Raw genomic sequence first — 13,264 nt, forward strand, 5'->3', positions numbered from 1 at the left:
GGAGAAACTTCACCCAAAGCTTTTGGTTGTGGACTCCTTGCCCTTGAGTGTTGAGTTGAGTCCGCTAGATCCGATATAACTTCCCATGCTTCTGCAGCGATCTTGTTTTTGGTCAATGATCCTCCACTCGCGGCATCCAGGAGAAGCTTGTCTTGGTGGTGCATTCCTTGACCGAAATAACTAATAAGAACCAACTCATCAATCTGGTGATAAGGCCAAGCCTCCAGAAACTTCTTAAATCTCTCCCAGTATTCATATAAAGTCTCCCTATCTCGCTGAACAATGCAAGAGATCTTTCTTCGCAGCTTGTCTATTTTCTAAGGAGGGTAGAACTTCTCCAAAAATTCTTTACGCAACAAGTCCCAGTTGGATATAACTTCACCCGGCTGAGTATAAAACCACTCATTCGCTTTTCCCTCCAAAGAGAAAGGGAAAGCGAAGACCAACACTACGGCTTCATCCGCCCCATGTCTTCTCGCAGTTGCGCATGCAACTTTGAAATCATTTAGATGCTTTAGAGGATCTTCCCCAGGCAGTCCATTGTATTTGGGGAGCAAGTTAATTGTGCCGGAATTAAGCTCAAAATTCGGATCCAAGGTCAGATACAGAATTTGAAGCGGTTGCAAGTTAAGATCAGGAGCTCCGGCCTCCTTCAAGGTGATTCTTCGACGTGGGTCCGCCATGACGGTGTCACCTGAGTCACTCAAAGATATTTCAGTACTCCCCATAGATGAATATATGGTCTCCTCATTGATTGGAGAATAATGGTCACAGATTGGTGGTGATAGTGAATGGGAGTGATCCTCAAGGGAACCCGATTCACTATTCACAAAAGCTAGTCGGTGCCAAGCTTGCCTTATACGAGTTAAAGTTCTTTCAATTTCTGGATCAAAAGTGGCCAAGCTCGGGTCTGGAAGCGACCGTGTCATTCAACTGAGGAGGCAATGAAAGCATGCAAGAAAAACAAAAGTGGGCAAGTAAACAAGAACTAACTTAACAATCTACAACTACTAAGACTAACTAAAGAGTAAAGTAGTATCTACAATTAATGCAAAGTAGCAAACAAAAAATCAAGTATTCACACTATTTACATATTTATACAACCAAAATCATAGCACTCATTGCACTTAAAGTGAACTTCCCCAACAACGGCGACAAAAATTTGATGAGCAAGAATTTTGTGTCATTCGGAATTCAATCAAAACATGAAATAAATCCATTGGTAGCATAGCCCAAACCAACAAAAACTCTCATAATCAAATTTGAAGTTCAAAAGATGTGTCACAATTCAAAACTAACCTAAAACCGAGAGTATTTGACTCCCAGGTCATCTCCTAAGGAATCACTTGAGAGCAATGTGTGTGCAAATTACAGTTGTAGTGATCAAGGGGTTGTCAATGAAGAAATGAACATATAAATCAATAAAAGAACATGCAAAATTGTAATGATTGAACTAATAAAGAAATTAAAGAACCAACTATGTAATATAAATAAGTAAAGTATAAAAGAGATTAACATAGCAATGTATGAAAGATTGAAAGCATAAAAAGAGTCTTGGCTTGGAGTGAGCTAAGGGTCCTTTCCTTGTTAGAACTACAACTATGACAATTATGATGGATTAGTCTCACTTGATCAACCCTCACATCGGAAAGTAAGTTAAATGAGCATAAGTGTTCTTAACCCACAAATCCTAAATTGCTTGCTAATTGCCTTAACAACAAATTAGCGTTAGTGGGAACAAGAACAATTAACAATCCAAGAATTGACACTAAATGTTGGACATTCCAACTCTAGAAACCCAATTGCTCACTTTACTCAAGCCAAGAGACAAAAATTTAGCCTAAAACCATGTTTGACATATTGTCAAACACTTGGTGGGAAAAAAACTTGAACATAGGAAAAGTTAGAAAAGATTTGAAACTAAAAGCATCAATTGATCTCAATCAACAAGAATAACATAAGAAAGCATGAAACAAACATCAAACATCAAATTCATCAACAAGAAATTGAAATTGCAAAAGAGAAGTAAAATTGAACTATAGTTTGAATTAGAAGAAAGAATAATGACAATGTAACTATAAAGAGTAATAACAAGAGAATATTTACAAAGAAATTAGCAAAATCCAACATCAAAAATAGAAATGGCACTTAAATGTAAAACCCTAATAGAAACCCTAGTAGAGATAATGAAGAAAACTTAGAGAAAACTAACCTCAATTTCCTACCACTACTCCTAAACTATCCTAATGATATGCTATGTTCTTTTCTTCATTTCCCTTCCAATATGAGCTAAAATACTTTAGAAATGGGCCGCCAAAGCCCTCAAATCATGAGTCACATGCTATTTTAATGAAGTCATGTGCGGACACCTGTGCGGACGCACAGGCGTGTGCATCCGTACACTTTGCGGAAATCCATTCCTATGCGTACGCACAAGTAGCTATGCGCACGCACACTAGCCGATGCTTGGGTGGACGCGCGACGTGCTCAAAATGATCCACGCACTCTTCTTGGGCTCCTGTGCGTATGCACAAGAGGCTGTGCGCACACAGACGTCTCTGAACTCATCTCCTTTGATTCTTCATGTTTCTTCCACTTTGCATGCTCTTCTTCCATTTTTTCCAAGCCATTCCTACCTTATACACCTAAAATTACTCACAAACAACATCAAGGGATCAAATGGATGGCAAATGGAATAAAATAGATCAAATTGGGTACGAAAGAGCATATTTTCATAATCAAGCACAATTTGGGAGGAAAGTTCAAAATCATGCTATTCAAGGGAATAAGTGCAAGTTTATGTGATGAAATCCATTAAATCCAACCAAAAATCAACATCAAATAAGGATTCATCAATTACCCCACACTTAAACACTAGTATGTCCTTATGCTAAACGCACTCAAAGGAGGTAGATGAAAGGGAAAATGACTTATGCTATAAACTACTTAAATGCATGCAGCTATCCTAAGGCTAATCGCCAATATGCACTATGATAAGAGTTGGTAGGAACAAACCATGAAATTTCAATCCATCACAAGAAAGCTTTAGGGCCAATGCAAAGAGTTCATGCGCTAAGATCGATGTCCAAAGAATTAAATTGAAATTATCAAAACTATCCAATTAAACAACTTGCAAGAAGATACAACTATAAGGTGTAAGAACATAGAATTGAGCGATCAAACCCCTCACCGGATGTGTATTCACTCAAATCTAATTTTAGTGCCATTTCAATTTCAAGTCCCCTTTTTTTGTTCTTCAAGTAATGCATACACTCGTGAGCAATTAGGATATTATCAGAGATTAATCTTCCTTTAATAAAAGCACTCTGCGTAGGGCTAATTAGTCTATTCATCATACTCTGAAGTCTATGTACAAATACTTTAGAGATAATCTTCTAAAAGACTGAGGATAGGCTTATTGGTCTTACCTGAGTCATATCTTTAGCATCAGAAATCTTAGGAATAAGACAGATCTGAGTGTGATTAAAATCCTTCAAAATTCTGCCCCTTAAAAAGAATCTTTTAACTGCTCAAAACACATCACCACTGAGTATATTCCAAAAGCTTTGAAAATATTTTGCTATCATACCATTATCTCTTGGAGCACTTCGAGGATGAATGTTAAATGTTGCACGTTTTGCTTCCTCCATAGTCACTGGTCTTTGAAGCCTACGGTTCATGTGAGTTGTAACCTTACATTCAAAATCAGTAAACAGAGGTTCATAATTCTCATGACAAGTGGAGGAAAATATGTTCTTGAAATAAGATTCAGCCACAGAAGCAATACCAGCATTTGAAGTAGCCACTTCACCATCACTGCCAGTTAGTTGCCAAATTTTATTCCTTCAGGTCCGATTTCTAAATTTCTGATGGAAGAAAGCTGCATTCTGATCGCCAGATTTGAGCCATTTGACTCTAGACTTATCTTTCCAATAAGATTCAATATTTTGCAATATTTTTTCAAGTTTGTCATCTAATTCTAAAATGATGTCGCCTCCATGAATTCCTGCTAAACGAAGTTCCTCTAATTCAGACAGTAGTAAATCAATCTCCACCTTCGAATTAGATCTGTGTTCTAGCTGCCATCTGACAATCTTATGCCGACAATGCTTTATTTTTTGAGCTAGGATATACATGGCTAAACCATGAATCTATTCGTGCCAAACCTCTCTAACAATATTTCTTATTTCATCATTGGAACACCATCTTTCTTGAATTTGAATAGCCGTTTAGATCTCTCAGTTCTTGGATTAGAGTCTAAGAGACGAGGGGAGTGATTCAACCCTGATTTTGACAGTCTAAGAACCGTTGCATTGGGATAGAGTTGCTGCCAATCAACTCCTACCAGGAATCAGTCCAGTCTTTCTTATATCAACTCATCACCACTCCGTCTATTTGATGCCAGGGCATCTAGGCCAGTTTCACTGACCTTTTCTTTACTATTTTAGGGTAGTTTCATGCATTTTCTTAGTGAATATAGCAAGTTTTTGGTGAATATACACTTACACATTGATTCAAGCAACTATTGTGAACTTTGCATGATTTCATGAGATTTTTGCTAGAATTGCATGATAATTTGATGATGCATAATCTCATGACTTTATCTAGAGCTTTGATGTACTTTAATTGCTTGACTTTAGGACAAATGAAGCATGGAAGAACCATGTTAGCATTCACGTTAACTTAGTTAACGAGAACACTAACGTGGAATGGCAAGGAGCTTGCAACGTTAATGAGAAAAGTGATCACCAATAATGCCTGCGAAGCCATCCATAGCTCACGTTAATAGCCACGTTAACTAACTTAACGTTGTAGTTAACGTAGAAGAAAAAAGGGAACCCCACGTTAACGAGAAAAGTGAACCCCACTAACGTTGGGAAACTAGGCAATGCCCCACGTTAAGAGTCACGTTAACTTAGTTAACGTGAACTCTAACGTGGAAGAGGAGCAACAATGCCAACGTTAGTGACACTCACTTTTGTCACTAACGTTGGATCATTAGCATTGCCTACGTTAATTCTCACGTTAAGAGTGTTAACGTGAAAGTTAACGTGGAGTTGAATTCAAAGAATCAACGTTAGTGACACTCACTTTTGTCACCAACGTTGGGAGATGGCTTCATTTACTACGTTAAGAGCCACGTTAACTTAGTTAACATGAGTCCTAACGTAGGAACTTTAGGCAATTGGAGCGTTAGTGACAAAGGTGAGTGTCACTAATGCTCTCGAAGGTGAAGAACATCCACGTTAAGAGCCACGTTAGCTAAGCTAACGTGAGACTTAACGTAGGGGCAAGGGACAAGCCAACGTTAATGAGAAAAGTGAGTCCCATTAATGTTTGCGAAAAGGGGCATAAGCCAACGTTAATGGGAAAAGTAAGTCCCATTAACGTTGGCCAAGGATTGAATAGGAGACGTTAGTAGTCACGTTAAGACTACTAACGTTGGAGTTAACGTGGGTATATAAGGGTGGAACCACTAAAGGTTGTAACTGCTTCAACTCAAGATCCAGAGCCCACATCCAAGACTTGAAGAACTCACTAGAAGATCATGAGGAGTAGTATATATAGGATTAGTTTTGAACTAGAGAGGAGCTTGGCACTTCTGGGCACTACTCTCTATAGATTTACTTTTTCTGCACTTTAGCATGGATTCTTCTTTTCTACTATTTTTCATTTCTAGGGCTATAAACAACTAAACCCCTTTCATTGGGTTAGGGAGCTCTGTTGTAATTTGATGGATCAATTATAGTTTTCATTCTTCTTCTTCTTTCTTTTCTCTTGATCTTACTAGAAAGCTTTCAATCTTAATTCAATTGGTTAGTTGTCTTGGAAAAGAAACTCTCCATAATTGGATCTCCTTTGAGCCTTCTAAAAGGGATCAGGAGATCATGCTAGAAATGCTTTCTCATGTTAGACCAAATTGGGGTTTGGATGGATATTGTGACATGTAATCCTACCAACACTTTGATTTGGGAATACATGTGGTATAATCAGTGACCATACTTCATCTCTTCCCATGAGCAATTAAATCAAGGAATTGGGCAATTGTTCAAGCTTAGAGAGATTGGATTACCAAGGAATTGGGATCCAATCACTTTAGATTGCCAATGAGATCAATGAATGCATTGATTGAGGAAGAGATGAGAATGAACTTGATCCAGAGAATGCAACATCTCCTGAACCCAATGATTTCCCCACATCTTATCTTACCCATTCTCTTTACTTTCTGCCATTTGATTTCATGCTTATTACCCCAACTCCCCATTTAAGATTCTGCACTTTAATTCCTGCTATTTACTTTCCAGTCATTTAATTTTCTGCGAATTCCAAATCCAATTTCTGCTCAGCTCAACTAGCACTTTCTTCTAACTAAAATTGCTTGACCAATCATTCCCTGTGGGATTCGACCTCACTCTACTGTGAGTTTTACTTGACGACAATTCGGTATACTTGCCGAAGGGAAATTTGTTGAGAGACAAGTTTTCACGCATCAAGATTTTGGCGCCGTTGCCGGGGATTGATTTTGAATCAACAATGATTAAGTTTGAAGATCACTAAATTGAGCATTTTTCCTTTTTGTGTAGTTTATTTAATAAATTTCTGTTAGTTGTTTTGATTTCTTCCTCACCCCTGCCACCCCTTAGTTTTATTTCGTTCTTCATTTCTTTCTTTATTATAATTCTGCTCACTAACCCACTAACTGTTTGATAATTTGCATCACTCAAACTAACAATTACTCTAACAAAACTAGTTTCAGCATTTCATCTCCTGCTGTGCAATCTGTTGTATGACAGGGAGAAGAGAAGGAGCTTCAACATCCTTTGATTCAGAACCTGAAAGAACCCTTTGGAGACGACGAAGGGAAACAAGAAGAAAAAGGATTATTGGTGCTGAGGAAGCAGAGGAAGAGTATTTTGAACCCAACATGGAAGAGAATTTGGAGAACAACCATGAAGAGGAGGCTCATAATCAAGGCCATACCAACCGTGCTGGGGAGGAAAGGAGGGTCTTAGGATCCTATATCAATCCTAATCCTGGAAACTGTGGGAGCAGCATTCAGAAACCCACCATACATGCCAACAATTTCGAGCTAAAACCCTAGCTCATGACTTTGGTGTAAAATAATTGCTCATTTGGAGGAGGTGCTCAAGAAGATCCTAACCAACACTTGACCACCTTCTTGAGGATTTGTGACACGGTGAAGTCCAATGGAGTCCACCCCGATGTCTATAGGTTGCTCTTGTTCCCCTTTTCACTCAGGGACAAGGCATTCAAGTGGCTTGAATCCTTTCCTAAGAAGAGCTTGACTAATTGGGAAGAGGTAGTGAACAAGTTTTTGGCAAGATTTTACCCCCCTCAAAGGATCAATAGGCTGAGAATTGAAGTGCAGACGTTCAGACAGCAAGATGGGGAGACACTTTATGAAGCTTGGGAAAGGTTCAAGGATCTAACAAGGAGATGCCCACCAGAGATGTTTAATGAGTGGGTCCAACTTCACATCTTCTATGAAGGTCATTCATATGAGTCAAAGAAGGCTGTGGATCATTCATCAGGAGGCTCTCTAAACAAGAAGAAAACCATTGAAGAAGCCATAGATGTCATTGAAACAGTTGCTGAAAATGACTACTTCTATGCATCCGAAAGAAGTAGCACCAGAGGAGTCATGGAGCTGAACCACATGGATGCCTTGCTAGCTCAGAACAAGATGATCACCAAGTAGCTAGCAGATCTTATCAAGAAGGTGGAGGAGAACCAAATTGCAGCAGCCATCACTTCATCACCAGCTCAAGAAGGAGCAAACATAGGAGAAGAAGGTGACTGGGAGCAAGCCAACTATGTTGGAAACTCACCTAGACAAAGCTTTGATCCATACTAAAAAACTTACAACTCTAGATGGAGAAATCACCCCAACTTTGGATGGGGAAATCAACAAGATCAAGGGCAAGATCAGAGATGCCACAACTTCAACTCCAACAACCATACAACTCATCAAAACACCTCACAGAGACACTACCAACACCCATCCAACCAATCTTCACAATCACCTAATCTCAACCCCACATCAATCACCGAGGAGAGGCTCTCAAAAATTAAGGCTCTACTTGAAAGTCTATGCAAGGACATTCAAGATAGTAAAGCCTTCTGGGAAGAAGTGCAATCCAACATGCAGAATCAAGATGCTGCCATCAAGAAACTGGAAACACAGGTTGGATTCTTATTCAAGCAAGTTCCTGGACACAACAATTGCAGCAATATTAACTCAATGCCAAAGGAGGAATGTCAAGCCATCACCCTCAAAAGTGGAAAGGAACTGAAGGAGACCCACAAGCAAACACCAGAGGAGAAACCGGGTGAAGAAAATAAGGGACATGAGGAGGTTCAACCCTCAACCCCTAAGCCACACCAAGAAGGAGAAGCGCCCAGATCATGTCTCCCAAAAGCTCCATACCCCCAACGACTACAATTAAAGAAGAAGGGGGAGGACAACCAATTCTCAAGATTCCTGGAAATTTCAAGAAATTACAAATAAACATACCCTTTGCTGAGGCAATAGAGCAAATGCCATTCTATGCCAAGTTCTTGAAGGAGTTGATGACCAAAAAGAGAAGCTGGAAGAACAATGAGACTGTAGTACTCACAGAGGAATGCAGCGCCATCATCCAACACAAATTGCCCCAAAAAAAATTGAAGAACCCTGGAAGTTTCCAAATCCCTTGTATCATTGGGAAAATCACTGTAGAAAAGGCTTTATGTGATCTAAGAGCCAGCATAAATCTAATGTCTCTAGCAATGATGAAAGAAATGAAGATTGAGGAAGCTAAACCAACAAGAATGGCTTTACAACTAGCAGATAGATCATTCAAATTTCCCCATGGGATAGTAGAAGATTTGTTAGTGAAGGTGGGGGACGGGTGAACTTGTCCTTAGACTACATGATGAGAAATTGACATTCAATGTGTTTAAGGCCATGAGCTACCCACACAACTCATTGGGAGAATGCATGAAGTTGGATTCCGTATAGGCTTTGATACAAGAAACTCTTGAAGAAGAATTTGAAGCATCAACAGAAGAGGAATTAGCAGCAAGCGAAGAAGCTGCAGCTGCTGAAACACATATTCAAGGGATACTAGAAGAAAATGAGGGAAGAAAAGAAGTACCCAAACTGGAGCTTAAAACACTACCAACCACTCTCAAGTATGCTTACTTGGGAGAGAACAAAAGTTATCCAGTGATCATAAATTCAGCCTTCAGCCAAGAACAAGAAGAAGAGTTGCTTCAAGTCTTACAAAAACATAAGGATGCCATAGGATGGACACTTGCTGACCTGAAAGGAATCAGTTCAGCCATATGCATGCATAAGATACTCCTGGAAGAAGGTGCCAAACCTTCCATTTAGCCTCAAAGAAGGTTAAATCCAGCAATGAAAGAAGTGGTACAGAAAGAAGTTATGAAGTTGTGGTAGGGAGGAGTAATCTATCCAATTTCAGATAGCCAGTGGGTCAGTCCAGTTCAAGTAGTTCCCAAGAAAGGAGGAATCACTGTGGTGCCCAACGAAAGGAATGAGCTAATCCCTACAAGAACCATCACAGGCTGGAGAATGTGTATTGACTACAGGAAGCTCAATGAAGCCACAAGAAATGATCATTTCCCACTTCCCTTCATGGATCAAATGCTGGAAAGACTTGCGGGACATGCATATTATTGTTTTCTAGATGGTTATTTAGGATATAACCAAATAGTGGTTGATCCAAGAGACCAAGAGAAAACATCCTTCACCTGCCCATATGGAGTGTTTGCTTACAGGCGCATGCCATTTGGGCTATGTAATGCGTCGGCAACTTTTCAACGCTGCATGCTCTCCATCTTTTCAGATATGATAGAAAAGTTCATTGAAGTTTTCATGGATGACTTCTCCGTATTTGGAGATTCCTTTCCTAGTTGCCTAAACCATCTTGCCTTAGTATTGAAAAGATGTCAAGAAACCAATTTAGTCTTGAACTGGGAAAAATGTCATTTCATGGTGATAGAGGAAATAATTCTTGGCCATAAGGTTTCTAATCAAGGCATTGAGGTAGACAGAGCTAAGGTGGAGCTAATTGAAAAGTTACCTCCACTAAGTGATGTCAAGGCAATTAGGAGCTTTTTGGGACATGCTGGCTTCTACAGAAGATTTATTAAAGATTTTTCAAAGATAGCCAAGCCCTTAAGCAATCTCCTAATGTCTGATGCACCATTCATTTTTGATGAGAAATGCATGCTAGCATTTCAAAACTTGAAAAAGAGGCTATCCTCAGCTCCTATCATCACCCCACCTGATTGGAATTTACCATTCGAACTAATGTGTGATGCATTTGATTTCGTAGTTGGAGCAGTGTTAGGACAGAGAAAAGAAAATTTGGTGCATGTCATATACTATGCTAGCAAAGTCCTTAATGACACTCAAAGGAATTATACCACTACCGAAAAGGAGTTGTTGGCAATAGTTTTTGCATTTGACAAATTTAGATCATATCTTATTGGCTCCAAAGTTATTATTTTCACTGATCACACAGCACTCAAATATCTATTTGCCAAACAAGAGTTGAAACCAAGACTAATCAGATGGATCTTATTGTTGCAGGAATTCAACATTGAAATTAGAGACAAAAAGGGTGTGGAGATCAAAGTGGCAGATCATCTATCCAGAATTCCTTGTGAGAAGGATGATGCCCATGATACAAGTGTAAATGAATTCTTCCCAGATGAGCAGCTAATGATGATTCATAAAGCACCATGGTTTGCAGATATTGCCAAATTTAAAGCAGCTGGTGACTTACCCCCTGGAATCAACAAATATCAAAAAAGAAAGCTCATCAATGATGCCAAGTACTTCATTTGGGATGAGCCTTACCTCTTCAAGAAATGCTCAAATGGAATTCTTAGGAGGTGCATCTCAGAAGAAGAAGGACGGAAGGTCTTGTGGAGTTTTCACAGTGCTAGTTATGGAGGTCACTTTGGAGGAGAAAGAACAGCCGCCAAGGTACTGCAAAGTGGATTTTTCTGGCCCACTATCTTCAAAGATGCCAAGGAATTAGTGAGAAGCTGTAACTAATGCCAAAGGGCTGGCAACCTACCTAAGAGAAATGAGATGCCACAACAATACATTCTAGAGCTTGAGCTGTTTGATGTGTGGGGGATCGATTTCATGGGACCATTCCCATCTTCATATTCGAACAAATTCATCTTGGTGGCAGTGGACTATGTATCTAAGTGGGTGGAGGCAGTGGCAACCCCAGCTAATGACAACAAGGTAGTTATAAACTTCCTTCAAAAGAATATCTTCACTAGGTTTGGAGTCCCACGAGCTCTCATTAGCGACGGAGGAAGCCATTTCTGCAATAGACCATTGGAAGCCTTACTCCGGCGATATGGGGTGAAGCATAAGGTTGCCACACCTTATCATCCACAGACAAGTGGGCAAACAGAGATATCCAAACGAGAGTTGAAAAGGATTCTAGAGAAGACTGTGGGGATATCAAGAAAAAATTGGGCAAAGAAACTAGATGATGCTCTTTGGGCATACAGGACAGCCTTCAAAACACCAATTGGAATGTCCCCATATCAACTGGTGTATGGTAAGGCTTGTCACTTGCCATTAGAGTTGGAGCACAAGGCCTCCTGGGCCCTTAAAACACTGAACCTAGATAGCACTACTGCTGGTGAAAAAAGGGTCCTACAGCTTCAAGAATTAGAAGAATTTAGGTCTCAAGCCTATGAAAATACCAACATTTACAAAGAAAAAGCAAAAAGGAGACATGATCTCAACTTGGTACCCAGAAGTTTCGAAGAAGGGCAACATGTGCTTCTCTACAACTCTAGACTGAAACTCTTTCTTGGGAAACTCAAATTAAGATGGTCGGGACCCTTTCTAGTCACAAAAGTCTCACCTTATGGACACATAGAAATAATGGAAGAAAACTCAAGGAGAAGGTTCACGGTGAATGGGCAAAGACTCAAACACTACTTGGGCAGTATGGAAGAGACCCCCAAACAGAAGTACAACCTCAACAAAGGAAGGAATCGTCGAGCTAGCGACGCTAAAAAAGTGCTTTGTTCGGAGGCAACCCAACATGAGGTAATATTCTTTTCATAGGTCTTTTGATAAAAATGTCAAAGTGGGTTCTCTATAGTGTGAAGAGCTAAGTTTGGTGTTACACACCAAAAATAATACAAGGGTGAATATAGGGCTCTAAGTTTGGTGTCCCACCAAAACCCCAGCCTAAGAGTGCATTGCAGCCCTTAATGATGAAGCATTGCTCTAGCAATTAGAGAACTCACTTGACAGAGGTTTAGCCTCTAATACATAGATTGTCTTTTTTAACTCATAGTGTTTCAGAATAAAAAGCATACAAAGTTATTGCATACATCCAATTTGTCAAGGTAAGCAAGGAACTAAGTTTGGTGTTCACACACCAAGCCAAGCTCAAAAGCTCACACATACACATGCATGCTAACTCTTTTCCAAGTGCTTAGAGAACAAGCAACTTTCAATAGTGTTACAGGATTCCAATCAACCCCAGGGGATGAGCATACCTCATTATCCAAGGAAACAGACAAGGACGTGATTGCTAGGACGATAACGCCAAGATATCATGAGGTTGTATCAAACCATCTCGAATTACCGAACTCTAAGTGAAAATTGATTGAATGAAACCTGCATATTGTACTTGTTCTTCCTTATTCACATCCTAGTGTGCTAGCCTAATGCCTTGAATGCTCACTTTCATCTTCCTTACTTGTATGATTGTCTCTCTAAGTTTATCTAAAAGAAAATGTTATGGGAAGAACAAGAATGGAGTCATTTTGTGAAGTGCATTCTGAATTTTTGTGATAGGATGATTAGTAAGCTAAGTTGGTTCACCAAGAAAGGAAAGAAAGCAACTATCCATCCTAAGTCATATGTTTGAGACACATTCTTGGAGGCTAGCTAAACAATAAGGTCCCAACAAGAAAAGAAAAAGAGCAATACAATTGAAAATAAGAAAAGGAACACAATAAGAAACAATGTTAGGCACCAAGGGTTTCAAAAATTAAGACATGTGTCTGTGGTGTTTATGTACAAGGGATATACTTGGATGAATAAGCTCTTAGGGGTGCCTTATCACTTGGTAACTTGGGTTAACTAATCCGGGATTATCAGCTGAAAGTCCACTATCAAAAGTAACCTTTGCTACAGAGCACTTAGTAACCCAAAGAGGTGCTGGACACCAAGGTCTCAAGAAAG

The 13,264-nt window shown here is 39.6% G+C and overlaps 1 non-coding gene across 1 annotated transcript; it reads left to right on the forward strand.

Moving 5' to 3' along the window:
- Positions 1-201: 201 nt before the first annotated feature.
- On the forward strand, positions 202-308 carry LOC127746855 (small nucleolar RNA R71). Its single transcript, XR_008008667.1, has one exon. It is a non-coding gene; the product is annotated as a small nucleolar RNA R71 (small nucleolar RNA).
- Positions 309-13,264: the final 12,956 nt, after the last annotated feature.

Source organism: Arachis duranensis, chromosome 4 (genome assembly GCF_000817695.3).
Source record: "Arachis duranensis cultivar V14167 chromosome 4, aradu.V14167.gnm2.J7QH, whole genome shotgun sequence".
Lineage (NCBI taxonomy): Eukaryota > Viridiplantae > Streptophyta > Magnoliopsida > Fabales > Fabaceae > Arachis > Arachis duranensis.